This window comes from Neophocaena asiaeorientalis, unplaced genomic scaffold, assembly GCF_003031525.2.
Source record: "Neophocaena asiaeorientalis asiaeorientalis breed wild unplaced genomic scaffold, Neophocaena_asiaeorientalis_V1.1 scaffold46, whole genome shotgun sequence".
NCBI classification, from domain to species: Eukaryota; Metazoa; Chordata; class Mammalia; order Artiodactyla; family Phocoenidae; genus Neophocaena; species Neophocaena asiaeorientalis.
The window spans coordinates 3,392,703-3,399,419 of record NW_020175393.1 but is presented as its reverse complement, the minus strand read 5'-3'; positions in this window follow the sequence as shown (position 1 = coordinate 3,399,419).

Here is a 6,717-nt window from a genome sequence, read left to right as displayed (position 1 = left end):
AAGGAGGGTGGTAGAGGAAGAGTCAAGGAGCTCATCATTCCTTATTTCTCTCATTTAAAAACACTTACTTAAGGGACTTCCCTGGTGGTCTAGTGGTTAAGACTCTGTGTTGCCATTGCAGGGGGCGTGGGTTCTATACCTGTTCGGGGAACTAAGGTCCCATGTGGCATGGCCAAAAGATTTTTAAAACATGTATTTTAATAAATAAAAATAAAAACACTTACTTGAGCACCTACATTGTGTTGTAGCTTCTGCTAGTGCTGGGGATAGGATGACTAAGAGAAATTTTATCTCCCTAGGGAGTCAAAGGTAGCATTCCCAGGTGAGGCAAGGCCTTATACTACCTTCATAATGGAGATGAGGGGCTCAGAGAGGTAAAGTGACTTGGTCGGTATCACACAGCTGGCTGCTGGCAGAGGGAGGCCGAGAACGGGGACCTTGACGCAGCCTGCCTAGCTGGGGATAAGAAAGCAAAGGAGGCAAAACCAAACAGTCTGACACCCCAGCAGCAGAAAGAGCCCTGACCTGGAGGGCAGGAGCCCTCGCTTTTGCTGCTAGGTCTGACCAGAAAAACATCCTCTCTCTGGGCTTCAGTTTCCTCCCAGGTTTTCTCCCATGTACGTGAAGGAGGCCGCCTCCAGAGGAGCTTTAAGGTTCCCTCTGCTCTAACTCTTTCAAGCGTACTGGGCATTTTCCTGCCTCAGGGCCTTTGCTCAGGTTTTTCTCTTACTGAAAGCCCCCTTTCCCTCCCATTTCCTTCCTCTGACAGCCTCCCAATCATCTGCTATCTAATTCCAGTGCTACCCACCGAGGCCCCCACAATCTGGGGGATCTGTTGAGGGGTGTCCCTAGGTCTCCACCACCAGAACCGACAGAGCCTCCCTCACTTTGCACCCCTCCCATCCCGGGGCAGGTCCTCCAGTGGGAAAGGTATTTGTTTTGTCAGCCACACTGGAGGAGTTGAAATGAATTTTTGCTCCCATCCCACACTTCTGTGTGCCCCTTTCAACTTGCAGAGAATGAGCTCATCCTTCCTCAGGGCCTGCAAGAGCTTGCGCCTTTCTGCTGGGCAGGCCAGCTGAAACTGGGGCATCAAACTGGGGCCGTTCTGGCAAAGGTGGTTGCCCTGGGAGGTGAGCCCTGGAAGGGTAGAAGGACAGGCAGAGTCTCAGGCAGAAGGATGGCTGCCCCGCCTCACCTGTCCCTCCTTATCCACAAACACCTTGGCAGAAATCTTCCCTTACAATAAACATAGGGCTCCTACTCCCATAAACACACCCACGCCTACCTACCTGCCCACAAACAGACTAGCAACTTTGTAAACAAACACCCCACTGCTCCCCCCGCCCCTCCCCCAGACAGGCATTACACACGCATACGCAATCATCGCACATATACACACGGGCACACACAGACACACACATGGGCAACGTACACACGGACACAAGTGCATATGCATGGGTGCATGATGGGCAACAGTCATGCCCACGTGCACCTTGGGGGCACACACTCTCACACGCATGCACACGTGGGCACACAAGGGTACACATATACACACACTCTCCTCTCCACCCTCAGCTCTCAGATGAGGGGGCCCAGCTCACACTTGGAATGACGAGAGTGCTCCATGGTTGGGGTCTGGCTGTCTCTGGATTTGTATCAAACTAGGCTCTTTTGTCTTCATTTTCCTTCCTGATGGCCCTATGGGAAGCAGGGAAAGCCCCAAGAGCTGTGGGCTCACTCCAGGGCCTCACCTTGCGTGGGACCCCAGGGCAGGGTTGGGGGGAGGATTCTGTCACTCCTGGGAGCAATGTCTCCAAGGAGCCATCATTGTCGTTTTGCTTTCACTGTCACTCTCTTTACTCCATTCCATCCATTCATGGGCCTCAGGTCCTTGTTCTCTTCCTGTGGGGGGGGTGGGGGGAAGGCTTTGAAGAGGGTCCAGTCGCAAGGTTGATGTGTGCAGCTCTGGGGCTGACAGCAGTGTCCCAGGCAGGCTGCCCCCTCAAATGGAAGGGGAGCTTCTCTTGGACTCCTCCAGGGCAGCACAGCAGTAATCCAGAGAATGGGAGGTGGAATGGTTGTGTTTGTAACATCGTTACCCAATCTAGAGGGTTGGGTAGGGAGCAAGCTTGGATTCCATTAAACCCAATTTAGCTGCAGTCACGGAGTGGAGCACACAGTGTGTGCCTGGCGTGGTGTTGGGGTGGGTGGGGAGGATGGGGGGTGGATACAGAAATGAGTAAGACACAGTAACTGTCTTCTTAGAGAGAGAGAGAGAGAGTGTGTGTGTGTGTATGTGTGTCGGGTGGGGGCCCAGGAAACGCCACACAGGCAGAACAACCCCTGGGAGGGGAACTTAAACACAATGTGCTCTACACTGAAGCCATCACCTCTGCCCACCCCTCCCCAGAGCATCACAAACACAACATCTGCCTGATCCTCCTGCTATATTTCCTATTTTGATTTACTAAGGCCACATGGTGGCCCAGGGCAACACCTGGGGGCTGCTCCAGATCTTCCCTCTCTTACCATATCCAATCTGCCCCCCATCCTGTGGGTTTTCTTGTTCCATCTCTTCCATCCACTCTCTCCTTTCAGGGCTCACTGTCTGGGCATCTCTCACCACCTCCCTCCTGGACTTCTAATGGGTGGGGGGAGTCCCACCTCCAGGCTTATTCCATCCTCCACACTGTTGCCGGAACCATCTGTGTCAAACACACAGCTGCTCTGTCACTTAGAGCCCTTCACTGGCTCCCTATTACCATTAGAGTAAAGTCCCAAGTGCCTGACATGGCACAGCCATCCATCTGTATACAGCTCGCAGCACCCCTGCACCTCTCAGCCTGCCCCCAATTCCCAGTTCCCCCAACTGGCTTTGCTGGTGGACACTTCTGAGCCTTCGTATGTGCTGTTCCTGTTGCCTGGAATGCCCATCCCTCCTTGACCTAGCAAGGACCTCCTCATCTTTCCAGACTGAGGGGGTCCTTCTTGGTCTCTATTTAAACCAATTTTATAAGAGTGCTGACAAAAGTGACTTAAAAGCCACATACCAGGCACTCTTTTTTTTTTTTAATTAATTAATTTATTTTTAGCTGTGTTGGGTCTTTGTTGCTGTGTGCAGGCTTTGTCTAGTTGCGGCAAGCGGGGGCTACTCTTCTTTGAGGTGCGCGGGCTTCTCATCGCGGTGGCTTCTCTCGTTGCGGAGCACAGGCTCTAGGCGCGTGGGCTTCAGTAGTCAAGGTTGCTCCGAGGCATGTGGGATCTTCCCGGACCAGGGCTCGATCCCATGTCCCCTGCATTGGCAGGCAGATTCTTAACCACTGCACCACCAGGGAAGTCCCTACCAGACAATCTTCTGACTCGTCACTTTATATGTATTTTATATATATATATTAGCTCATTTAATCCTCATAACAACCTTGATAGGTGCTACCATTATCATCTCCATTTTATAGATGGGAAATTGATACACAGAGAATGTAAATGACTTATTTACCTAAGGTGATATGCCTAATAAGTGGTAGAGTGGGATTTACACACAGCCAGTTAGCTAGAGTCTATGTAGTTAATCCCTGCACTATACTGCCTCACTCATTACTGTGTTTGCTAATTTATATAGCTTTTGAACAATCAGAGTCAGTTAATGTCTGATGAATAAATGAATGAGTGACTCATTAAAATTGAATGGAATGAAGAAGTAGGGCCCCTCCTCATTTATAAGATTCTGCCATGCTAAAGCTATTTGATTTTTATGAACATAGAAAATTTTAAAGAAAAGGGATTTTGAGAGTAAAATCCCATACATCATTTTTTCATCTTCTTGCTTTTTATATAAAATTTACATGGATCTCCAAGCCTAAGTTTGTTTCAAGCTGATGAAGAGAAATGTCCTCAGGACCCTCTAATGACCTGATTACCATGGCCTGCTGCCCCCAGGGAGACAGACCCACTGAGAAGTGACCCAATGCAAAGTGAATTGTGCCTGATGCTGAAAGAGCATCCCATCTCATCGCACAGGCCTGGGACACAGTCATCCCAACCACGGATGTCAGTGAGGGCTTTCTAGAAGAGGTGAGATTTGGGCTGAGTCATGAAGGATTTTGATAATTGGAGAGAAGGGAGAAGGGCAGGGAAATCCAGAGAACGTTTGGACTCTAGGTTAGTGGTAGGAAGAGTAGGGCAGGAAGACAGGAGAGAGGACAGGATGTGATGGAAGGTGAGACCAGGCAGGTAACAGCTCATTGTGGAGTGGCAGGTGTGAAATCACCTTCACTTCCACCCTGGGTGTCTGTACAGTTTTGAACAGGTGGCTGATTTTAAAATTTTCTGTGGGAATTCCTGGGTGGTCCAGTGGTTAGGACTCGGTGCTTTCACTGCCGGGTCCCAAGTTCAATCCCTGGTCAGGGAACTAGGATGCCACGAGGCGTGTTGCAAGACGTGTCACACAGCTAAAAAAATTTTTTTTTGTTTTTTAATTAAATTTTTTGCTATCCTATGTGCAAATTGAGCATTTAAGCCTAGGGAAAAGCTCAGATGAGCATCCCCAGGGCAGGAGAGATCGCTGATTCTCCAATCTAACATACTTGGTTCACCACCCAACCAGCCAACAGCTTCAGTCCCCCTACACTCAACTTCTGAAAGGTGGTGTGGCTTAGAGGGTAAGCCATGACTCTGCCACTTGCTAGCTTGGAGGGTCATTCAACTCCTCTGTGCTACAGTTTCCTTAGGTTGTTGTTGAAGATTAAATTAGTTAAAGCACTTCAATCATCTAGATCATTGGAAGCATCCAGCTTCTAACAAGTGTCCAGTAGACATTAGCTAATACGGTCACTGTAGCCAGAGGTCTTCGTAATGATGCAAAATCTCATTGGGTTATCCCTCTTCTAGGCCACAGGATTGGGCCTTTGCTGCCACCTCTTTCCAGTCCCAGGATTCTCCCCACAGGTATGGTTCCTGTTGACCTCCTTACCCACCAAATGCCCCGAGTCAGTTCCCCCCTCTTTTTGCCCCTGCCCACTTATGCCTACTGTGCTGATACACTGGCTTCTTGGGATGAGATTAATTTTGCTTTGTGCCCATAGAGCCTGGGCGGGAGAGCAAAGCTGGGAAGAAACCTGAGTAAATACTTTCTGGGAGTGCACAGGGCATGTGGCCAATTTCAGTTCGAGAGTCAGCCAGGTTCTAGACACCAGAGCTAAGTCCCCAGAGAGTAGGCACTGGTGCCTCAGTGTCTCCCGGGGTGGGGGTGGTGTGTTTCGGCTACCTCACAGCCCTGCAGGGAGCCAGGCTTGGGAAATACCTGTTGGTCCTTTGCACAGCAGGGTAAGAGCAGCATCCAGCTATGCAATGACAGCCCAAAGATCCTGAGAACCTGGCTGGGATGGGCTATAAATCTGGCTCCTCACAGCGTCGGGGCAGGTGGCAAGGGGATGAGCTTACAAAACAGAGCCTGGACCCTTTCCTGGGGCCAGGTCAGTGGGATGCTCCTGAGCAATCCCTGAGGGTCTTGACGATTCTCTTTGAACTATCAGGTTCACCTTCCCACCATCCTGCCCTTCTTTCTTTATTTTTTTGCCATACGCAGGCCACTGTTGTGGCCTCTCCCGTTGCGGAGCACAGGCTCCGGACGCACAGGCTCAGCGGCCATGGCTCACGGGCCCAGCCACTCCGCGGCCCGTGGGATCCTCCCGGACCGGGGCACGAACCCGTGTCCCCTGCATCGGTAGGCGGACTCTCAACCACTGTGCCACCAGGGAAGCCCCATCCTGCTCTTCTTACCCACTTCTGGGGCTTTCTCCTAACACCATCCTGCAAAAGCTTTCTCTTAAACCCCCTAAGTCAAGAGTTTCTCTCTATCGCTGTTCATTTTTTGTTTTTTGTTTTTTTAGTGGTTTGATAATGATGTGCCTTGGTGAGCTTTCCCTTGTGTTCATCCTGCTTGGGGTTCATTCATCAACTCTGGAACAATTTCAACCAATACTTATTCTAAGTGGTTTCAGTATTCCTTCTATACCAACAACTGTGTCTCAAAGATGGTTTGCAGGGGACCACCTGGGAGTTAAACACGCCCCCCCCAAATAAGAATCCCCTGGGAGCCTAGGAGTCTGTGTTTTGAACAAGCTGCTGGCTGAGTCTTAGGTCTACTGAAGGGAGACCACTTCAAAGAGACTGTGAGTACTCCAGCTGCAGGGCCTGGGTGTCACTCCTCTCTGTGTCCCCAGTCCCTGCAGGGCCTGATTGTTGAATGGAACACTCAACTGCAAGGGTTTCTCTTCGTTCACTGAGTCAGCAAGATTGGTGCCACCTGCCTTCCCACGTTACTGAAGCCCAAAGCTAAAAGGATGTCCACTGGACTCATGAATTTCAGGTACCAGTTAGCAGAGGAAAGGGACTCTTTGGGGGCTTTAAGGGGCTCCCCCAAGTCCACCAAGGAGGCCTCCGGGGAAAGCACTCCTGCTGACTTTACCATGCGGGACCTCTGTTCTCTGTAAAATGCAGGTAAACATTTCTGTGTGGAGGGCTGGGTGAGGGAGTCAGCCAAAAGTTAGAAATTCTGGGTGACAGACTTAATTCCCTTTGGGGTTAGGAGTAGAGGGAGAAAAACAAGTGAGCAGGTTAGAAATGATCATTTGCAAGCTACTTCCTAGAAAGTATACAGAGAAACAGACAGATAATGTACCAGACTAGTAAACAAGCACACACGTTGTGTGTGTT